This window comes from Neomonachus schauinslandi, chromosome X (genome assembly GCF_002201575.2).
Source record: "Neomonachus schauinslandi chromosome X, ASM220157v2, whole genome shotgun sequence".
NCBI classification, from domain to species: Eukaryota; Metazoa; Chordata; class Mammalia; order Carnivora; family Phocidae; genus Neomonachus; species Neomonachus schauinslandi.
In genome coordinates, this window is record NC_058419.1 from 104,883,128 (window position 1) to 104,893,518 (window position 10,391).

General features: G+C 37.4%; 1 pseudogene; it reads right to left on the reverse strand.

Moving 5' to 3' along the window:
- Positions 1-246: 246 nt before the first annotated feature.
- LOC123323580 lies at positions 247-329 on the reverse strand (annotated as a pseudogene).
- Between the last annotated feature and the right edge of the window lie 10,062 nt (positions 330-10,391).

Below are 10,391 nucleotides of genomic sequence, written 5' to 3' on the forward strand. Positions count from 1 at the left end.
CTCGCTAAGCTTAATAATTGCTAGCTTTCAATTTAAAGTGAAGGACGTGGAAATCTTCCATTCACTTAAACATTAAGAAGCCATTGTGGGGTTACTAATTGGCCTAATTTCAATATTGTTGTGCATCAGAATAGGCAGGCTGGAGGAGAGGGAGAGATGGCGGGAACAATTGGTCAGTGGGAGAGTGAGAACACACACAGCACTGATTAAGTTTGCCATCTTATGGGTGTGATTCTTGGTGCCTCAGAACAATTACAGTAGTTTTCAATTAGCAATAATCGCGCCTCGGGTAAACCTCATTGGCTATGATATTGCCACTGCGCAAAGCTAAAACAATTACAGTAGTTACATCAAAGATCATTGTTCATATATCACCATAACACATATAAGAATAATGAAAAAGTTTGAAATATTGAGAGAATTACCAAAACATAACACAGAAATATGGAGTAAGGGAATTGTGTTGAAAAAATATCACTGATAGTCTTGCTTTACACAGAGTTGCCACAAACCTTCATTTGGCAGAAAACACAATGATCTGAGAATTGCCATAAAATGAGAACTGCCTGTACATCACTTCTCTCTCTTTTTTTTTTAAGAATTATTTATATATTTTGAGAGAGAGAGGGAGAGAGCACGAGCAGGAGGGGCAAGAGGGAGAGGGAAAGAGAATCTCAAGCAGACTCTGCGCTGAGCATGCAGGCCAATGCGGGGCTCAATCTCAGGACACTGAGATAATGACCTGAGCTGACTGAGCCTCCCAGGCGCCCCACATCACATTTCATATTAAAGGCAGGATGTTTAGAAAGAGCCCTTGTATTATAGAAATTCTCTCTCTTTTTTTTTTTTTAAGAAATTCTCAAACATATACAACAGTATGGAGACTAGAATAATGAACCCAGTTACCTAACATTAATCAATAGCAATCCTCAATTTTTATAGGTAGAATCCTGTTCATATTAAAGTTTAGGTGTTTGTTTCTTAGGAAGTGCTCTCCAGGGGTAAAAATGTGCACTTCCATCAGGATGTACATGATGTCCATTGTCTCCTTTATGGTAATGTTGGCAGTCATCTTCTTTATCCATGAAATCCATTAGAGGCAGCAGGATGATCAATTTCTAATTCCAAACTTCCTGAGTTTTGTATCTGAAATTCTTCTTTAGGTAGAACTTCGTTGCCTATCACTTATCTTGAGATATTGGCAATACAGTGTTATTTTATCACTGCCGTATCTCTTCTCCACCTAAATTTTGCCCAGTTTTATTTACCTAATATCATGTATAACTGTTTCTTTCATTTATGATTATAATACTTATAAAAATTGTTATATAAATCCTTTCAAAGAACTAGCTTTCGTTAGCAGGCTCTACTGTCTTCTAATTGATTACTTTTGCATTCATCTGTATTGTTTCCTACTTTTGCTTCTTTGTGTTTAATATGCTGTTCTTTCTCTAGCTTCTTAAATTGTTTGGATGTTTTAAACATGTTTATAATAAATCTAATTAATGTAATAAATATCCCTGTAAGTACCTCCTTGGGCCGTTTTGAGCAGTAGAATGCTATAGAGCTTTATGTGTAGTGCTCACTTTTTTTTTTTACAAGTTGAATATATCTCTCATTGCTTTTATGATTTTTTGAATATGTGTGTGTGTGTGTGTGTGTGTTGATGCATAGAAGCACTAGGACCAAAACAGAATTATTTAGGGGAAGTTTCAAGTTTCAGAGGTCCTGAGAGTATTTGGCTTTGTTACATTTTACTTATTGATGATAGAAGAAATTTGAGCAAACTTAACTGCTAGTAAAAGAGTTGCTTTTTTTTCCCCCAGAAGAGAAAGTAAGGTTTCACGTGAGAAAATCAATAAAAATAATTGGCCAACTGCAACATTCAGATTATCCAGGAAAACAAAAACTACTCGAAGTATATAACTCTGAGGGAATGTTTATTTATTCAGAAACTTTCTTTTTTCATGCTATTACATGAAAAATTGAGCAGAAAGTACAGCAAGTTCCCATATACCCTCTCAGCCCCTTACACACAGTTTCTGCTATTATTTACATGTTATCTTGCATTAGTTTAGTGCGTTTGTTAAAATTAATAAGCCAATATTGATATATTAGTAACTAAAATAGGTAGCATACATTAGGGTTCACTCTTTGCGTTGTGTGTTCTATGGGTTTTGACTAGCATATAATGACATGTATCCATCATTATGGTATTACAGAGAGTAGTTCCACTGTGCTAAAAATCCCCTGTGCTCCACTGAGGCACCCTCCCTCCATCCCCCTGAATCCCTAATCTTTTCTACTGTCTCCATAGTTCTACCTTTTCCAGAATGGCACGTATTTAAAATAAGAGGGTATGTAATCTTTTCATATATGCTACTTGAAATTAGCAGTATGCATTTAGCGTTCCTCCATGTCTTTTCATAGCTTGAAAGTTCATTTCTTTATATTATTAAACAGTATTCTATTGTCTGGATGTACCACAATTTGTCCATTCACCTGTTGAAGGACATCTCGGTCACTTTCATTCTTTGGCATTTATGAATAATGTTGCTGTAAACTTTTATGTGCAGCTTTTTGTATGAACATAATTTTTCAACTCAGGTAGGTAAACGCAAAGGAGTGCATTTGCTGGATGGTATGACAAGAGTATGTTTACTTTTGTAGGATTCTTTTAAAATGGTTTTCCATGTGGCTGTACCATTTTGCATTCCCACCAGCACTGAATGAGAATTCCTATTGCTCTGCATCCTTTCCAGTGTTTGGGTTTGTCTATGTTTTAGATTTTAGCCATTCTAACAGGTGTGTAGTGGTATCTCTTTGTTTTAATTTGCAATTTCCAAATGCAATATAGTGGTAAGCATCTTTTTATGTAAAAGTATGTGGTTTAATCTCCACCTATTTGAGATTTTTATGCTATTTTTCTGTTATTTATTCCTAGTTGAATTCCACTGTGGTCCTAGAGTATGCTTGTATGATTTCTGTTCTTTAAATTGGATGGTGTTTTAGGCACAGAATGTGGTCTATCTTGATGTATGTTCCATGTGAACTTGGAAGAAAAAAGTGTGTTTTCTCCTGTCGTTATGTTTTCTAAAAATGTCATGTAGACCTTTTTCACTGATGGTGCTATCCAGTTTAATTATACCGTTAATAATTTTCTGACTGCTGCATTTGTCAGTTACTTAGAGAGGTGTGCTGAAGTCTCTTCATTAGAACTGTGTATTTGTCTCAGTGTTTCCCTCATGTCTGTTGACGCTGTGTTTTTTTGGGGTGTGCACATTAAGGATGGTAATGTATCTTGGAGAATTGACCCCTTTGTGATTATGTAATACCTCTCTTTTTCTCTGGTAATTTTCCTTGAACTGAATTCTGCTTTGTCTGAAAGAAAACTGGTTAGTCCAGCTTTCCTTTCATTTATATTAGAATGGTATGTCTTTTTCCATCTCTTTAGTTTCTTTAATCTATCAGTGTCTTTACATTTAAGGTGGATTTCTTGTAGACAGTGTATAATATGGTCTTGGTTTTTTTTATCCCCTCTGAGAATTGTATTCTTTTAAGTAGTGTATTTAGACCACTGACTTTTAAAGTAATTATCGCTATAGTTGGATTTACATTTACCATAATATTTTGTCCCTGTTGTTTATTTGCTGTTCTTGTTCTTTGTTTCTTTTTTGTCTCTCACCCTTTTGCTACCTTCTCTGGCTTTAATTTAGCATCTTATGATTCCTTTTTCTCCCCTCGTTAGCACGGCAATTATTTGTACTTGTTTCTAGTGGATGCTCTAACTTTTGGAATACGCATTTAGAACTAACCCAAGTCCACGTTTGCATAATGCGCTACAGACTCACGGGTAGTGCCAATTCCTCCCTCCTGTTTCTTATGACCTTGCTGTCATTCATCCTACTTCCTCATAAGGTATAATTATGGAATAGATTGTCTCTGTTATTATTTTGGACTGTTATCTGTTTGCTCAAATAAAGAAAAAATTATTTTGCCTTCATTTATTCCTTCTCTGCCATTCTTCTTGTCTTTTATGTAGGTGGGAGTTTCTGACCTATATTAGTTTTCTTCTCCTCGAAAAACTTCTTTGAACATTTTTTACAAGGGAGGTCTCCTGGTACCAGATTTCCTCAGTTTGTGTTTGTCTGTGAGCGTCTTTTATTCTCCTTCACCTCAGAGGAGAATTTTACTCAATATAGAATTCTAGGTTGGTAGGGTTTTGTTTTTCAATCTTTCAAGCTTTAATTCAACTCTCTTCTTGCTTGCATGTCTGTGAAGAGAAGGCCAATGTAATTCTTACCCTTGTGTCTCTACACAAGAGTTTCTCCTTTGGATTGGTTTTCTGCAGTTTGCATATGCTCTGCCTAGGTGTAGTTTTTGTTATTCATACTGCTTGGCATTCTTGGAGCCTCTTGGATTGGTGGTTTAGCATCTGGTGTTAATTTTGGAAAATTCTCAGCCATTTTTACTTCATATGTTTGCTCTGTTTCTTGCTCTCTTTCTCCTTCCAGTATTCCCATTACACTAATGTTACATGTTTTGTCATCCCACAGTTTTTGACTCTTCTCTTTCATCTTTTTCATTCTTTTTTTTCTCTTTGCATTTCATCTGGAAGTTTCTGTTGACATGTTTTCAAATTTATTGATTTCATTCCTCAGCCATGCCCAGCCTTTTGATGAACCCATCAAAGGCTTTCTTCATTTCTTTTGCAGTCTTTTTGATTTCTAGCATTGCCTTATGATTCTTTCTTAGAGCTTACATCTCTCTGCTCACATTACCCCTTATTTATTCTTGCACAGTTTCCCTTTTTCCATTATAGCCCGCAGCATATTAATCATAGTTATTGTAAATTCCTGCTATGATAATGCCAAAATATCTGCCATGTCTGATTCTGGATCTGATGCTTCAAACTATGTTTTTGTCTTTTAGTATGTATGCCTTATAATTTTTGTTGTTGTTGTTGAAAGCTAGATATAATGTATTGGGTGAAAGATTTTATGATTTTCGGGCCTGGAGTCAGGCAGTGTTTATTGTTTGCTGTAGCTGCAGTTTTCAGAGACTACATTTTCTCTGGTGTCCTTTTCATCTTCTCTGTTTTTCTTAAAAAAGGTCCGAGACGTACAGCTCTTTCAGTTGCAATCTTTTGTTATTAGACAGGAGCCCTGTTGATGTGGTAGTGAGGTGTGGGGCATGGGGGAGTGTTCCGTAATCTAATGATTAGGTCTCAGTTTTTTTTTTTTTCACGCCTCAGGTAAAACAGGAAGTAAAGAGGGCCTATTTGGGGGTATTTCCCTTTTTCCTCCTCTTGGAAGGCTGGAAGGGGCTAGAGCTGCCATTTCCCCTTCCCCAGATGGCTTAGGCTCTAATAAAATCCTACTCAGTTAGGCTCTGGGAAATAGTTTCTCTGTAGGCAAGCCTTGTTATGAAGAACAGATCATGTTGGGCATTTTTCAAGCTGGCTACTTTTTCCTTTCCCCTGCTAGAAGTACAATGGCATTGTTGTCTGACCTTTATTGTCACTATAAGAACCTAGTAGGGCTCCTGGAAGTAAAACTTAGAAAAGTTTAGGGGCCCCTATTAGACTGGGCCTGCCTAGAGTTTTTAACTCGAAGCTACTCTGCAGTGAGTCTCCAGTAATTTGTGAAATACACTTTATAAGTTTTCCAGCACTGGTTTCTGCTCCCGGACTTATGATCCAGCGAGCTGTAATTCTCCATTTCAACCAGTTTCTCTCTCCATTTTGGGGGGCAGCAGTTAGCCTTGTGACCTCTGATGGATATAAGAAGAATTGCCGATTTGCAGTTGGTTCAGATGTTTTCTTGTTGTGAGGATGGGAATGACAAAGTAAGTTCCTTTCATGTTAGACTGAAAACTGGAAGTGACAAGAAAAATCCACTCTCAAGCTCATTTTGTTTGCCAGAATTAATTTTCTTTTGTCTCTAGGGCTTAGAGGGTTTTTTTCTTGCTGACTGTGATTTAGAGACTAACCTCAGTACCTAAACCTAGCCTGCAGTTTCATGCCACTTGGCCCGACCCATAGGCCATTCCAAACATGGCAGATTTCCTCTTCAAAAACAAGCAAGATAGCAAGAGCATATCTGATAGCAATATGGTGTCTTATATAGCATCTGTTATCAGAGGAGTGTTGTCTTACCTTTAACGTGTAATGTAATATAATAATTGGAGTGACATCCCAACACCTTTGTCATAATCTCTTCCTTAGAATTCAGCCATAGGCCCTACACTTGAGGGTAGAAGTATGCAAAGGTATGATCACTGGGAGCTAGGGAATCGTGGGCCCCCATACAGTTCTGTATGCCCCACTCTATCCTCTAGGCCCCATTGTTTCATGTCCCTACCTGATACAAAATACATTTCCCCCATCTGAGACCCTCAAAAAAGCCTCATCCAAGTACATCACCTCAGATTTCAAATCTTATCATTTAAATCAGGTCCACCTACCAACGTTTAGATTCCTAGGTGTAGTTGTTAAGTATACCAGCTGGACACATCACATCTTTATGTGTGGATCTATGAAACATATTATCCTTACTTTTTAAATGAAAGGCAGACTGTGTTTGTAGTTGAGAATATAGATAAATACTTTGCAAATGGTTATCAAATGCAGTGGGACAAGTACCCATTACGTGTATATTGCCTGCTCCAATAGAAACATTCTCCCTAGTTTATCTAGGATTCATGTATTACTGCTAAGAGCTACTTTGCATTGTAGGCTTTAGTCTCTCAACTCTGAGACACATCGTTTGAGGTTTTGGCGCCAGTTCACCAGTCCCACAGCCTTACCTCTCAGACCACAGGGCGAAACTTGAACTCCAGTACCTCTGAAGAACTACAGTTACCGAAATCCTGAACAGGCTTGTCTCAGGATTTTTACACTTAATTGCTCTTGCTTAGATTCCCACCTCCTATTTTCTTCTTTTAAATTATCTCTGTGTACCACTGTAATACCCCACCAACTTCCAGCTGCTCCTATGATAGAAATCCTAACATCCCCAGAAATAACATGGTGTTTTCCAAAAAGCAGATATTCAGTTAATGCTTAGGGAATGAATGAGCCAATGAACATAACATAGTATCTAATTTATTAAAATTTAATTTCTCCTACATTCTTGAATAAGCTAAGTAAATCTGTGTGTGTTTAGATTTTTCAGAGCAACAAACTGAATGTTTAGGGAATTCAAGAGTTGAGCATTTGTTTTTCACTTCATTGCTATTTCTTGAGCACAACAATTTTACTGTTGAATCCGTTCATATTTCCAAAGAAGCAATTACTCAATTGCCAGATTATTCTGTTTTAGATCACAAAATAAGACGGAAATTTTCCCAGTTGGTTTTACAAAACAGCATAGCTTCTACTCCTAAACTTGATGCAAAACAATAAATGTATAATCAAACTGGTGATTCATAAGCTTACATTCCGAAGCTGTTTAAATTTTCTATTTAAAGGAACAACATTTAGAAACTAATTGGAAAGAAAGGAGGAAAGAAAGAAGTGAAGGAAGGAAAATCTCCAAGTTACCCGGTAAAACAGGAATATGACGATGATATGTAATGTATTCCCTCCTGCCCAGCAGCAGCCCCTCACCCTCACTACTTATAAGGTTGATGGGCCTTTTCGACCAGAAAGTGAAGAACCTGCCTAAGACCTTACTAGGGGTAATGAAGCTGCTGGATGTTACCCTGGACCATGGCCAAGCTGGCAGTGGCGTCAAACTCTGGCTCAGGCTCTGCCTTCCTCATCTCACAAAGACTCCATATTGGCATAGGCAGAAATGGGGCTATATCATTGACCTTGGTCAGAAATCTCAGAACTTTCATCTTGTTGGTTCTTTTGAGCTCTTGGACCCCACAGGAGTTTATATAGCATGTAGAATCACCATCAGGAGCCTGCTTGATACTCCAAATACTTTGCCCATACCAAATCTCCAGTAATGAGCTTTCTGGCCTCTCCACAGATGAAGGGCTTTCTCCGAGCATATATCTACATCACATTCGGGAATTCTCAGATATTGTCCTCAGTGGTGCAATTGCCCTTCACAAAGGCCATGCCCAGGAAGGTCCCTCAGGAGACCAGTCTTTCACAACCACCGGCAGCACTCTAATGCCCATGATGGGTGAAATCCATCTTGCTAACAAAGACAATGTTTAGTTGTGTCAAAAGCCTTCAAGTCAAGGGCAAAGACCAGCTCCACATGTTCGAGGCTTTCCACAGGATCACAGGAAAATGGCCCTTATACATTTTGTGACCTTTTTCAGCATCTGTGCTTTTGTGATGGGCTCTTTAATTTTATATATGAGCAAAAGGAAGTGCATCAACTAAGCCGCCTTCTTCGTTAAAGGGCCTCTGCCTTAGTTCTCTGTGGCAGGTGGGGCTTGCGAAGTGCTTAGGCACAGTGACTTTGACCCTCAATTATAGTAAGATGTATATGGAATAATAACACCTATGAACTGTGTGTGTTAGTGATTTTGTGTTCATATATACATAGGCATAATCTCAAAAAACCCATGAATTATTTTGTCTTACCATGTGATTTGCTGTGATAATAACTATTCTATTTTTCATCCATTCTTTATAGTTTATTAAAATGATAATTAAAAATGCTAGTACTTATCTATAAAGACTTTTCACGTGTTTTTATATTCTCTGGAGTCACAGTGCCACAACTACCTAAACCCCTGTTATGTATAGGCTGAGGTACTTTATCTGCTTCCTATAGTATAGCAGTAGAAAGTCAGGGTTCCAGGACTCACCAGGAAGAAAAAGGGGCAGAACTTTAAAACCTTTTCCTTCTCTGATCTTATCATCTACCTTTTATTGCAGGCTACAGAGCCAATACAACTGTATGGCATGTGCCTCCCCTCCACCATGAAGTGTTTTTGGGTCTGCCTTTAGATCTGTAAAGAAAGTATTGATCAGTTGTACTTCATCAAAACTAAAACCTTTTGCTTTACAAGGGACACTGTTAAAGACAGATAATAAAAACCATAGACAGGAAGATTTGCGTATGTTTGCAATTTACCTATGTGACAAAAGACTTGTACCCAAATGAAATAAGAAAGAATATGCTGAACAAACAATAAGGAAAAAAGAGTACAATTAGAAAATATGCATAGAACTTGAACACCTTTCACAAAAGAGGATCTATGAATGGAAAATAGGCAGATGCAAATATGTTCCACATGAAGGTCCATCAAGGAACTGTGAATTCATGCAGTGATGAGATGCAACTGTACACCTACTATAATCGCTAAAATAGAAATTACTGAAAATACCAAATATTAGTGAAGATTTCAAGCAGTTGGATTGCTCATACGTGGATGGTGAGAAAGTAAAATGATCCGGGATCTCTGGAAATCAGTTTGTCAGGTTTATGTAGTTAAACACACACCTACCATATGATCAAGCAGCCTTTTCCTAGGAATTTAGAGAAAAGAAATGCTAAAACATCACAAACAAATGTACATAGCAGCTTTATTTGTAGCAGCCCAGAATTTAAGATGACCCAACTGTACTTCAGCTGGTCAATGTACAAAAGACTCAGGTACATCAATGCAATGGAGTACTCCTCAGCATTAAAAAAAGAGAACCAATTAATGATACATGAAACATCCTCGGTGGATCTTGAGATTTATTATGCTGAGAGAAAAAGCTGACCTGAATGTGAAATCTTACATACATTAAGTTTCCATTTTTATAACATTCTCAAAATGACAAAATTATAGTAATGGAAAATAGATCTATGGTTGTCAAGATTTAAGGTTTGCGGAAAGGTGAGACTTCAGATGGGGAGTGTTGGAGACATTTTATATGGTGAGAGAACAGTTCTGTATCCTGATTATGGTCGTCATTACATGAATCAATACATGTGGGGCTAAAAAAAAAAAAAAAAAAACTTAAGGAACTCTATCCCCCGTCAAAGAAGTGCATGTTAAAACTTTACAATCTGAATTAGATTGCAGTTTATTTAATAATCTTGTACGACAATGTTCTTGCCATGACATGTGCCGCATTCACGGGGAGGAGGAGGTAAGCGCAGCACGTGCTACCTACACTGTTTCCTCCTCAGACATTGAAGGACAGAAGGGAAATGGATTGCTCTCTTTTTCTATTTCTCTCTCCTTCACTTTTGGTAGTTTAAAAAGAGCTGTGTCAGATAATGGCTTTGGTTTTCATTTTATGGGCCTTATCAATTACTTATTGTATTTTGATCTCCTTTTCACATTGGATATTAGAAAGGACAGGACCAAACTTTGTGCCCAAACAGGGATATACAACAAACATGTTGTGTACTAGGTCCTTGTTGAATTCAACTTCGCATTTTTACTCTTATTAAAAAAAAAATCTAGCTTTAATCATTCAAATTTTA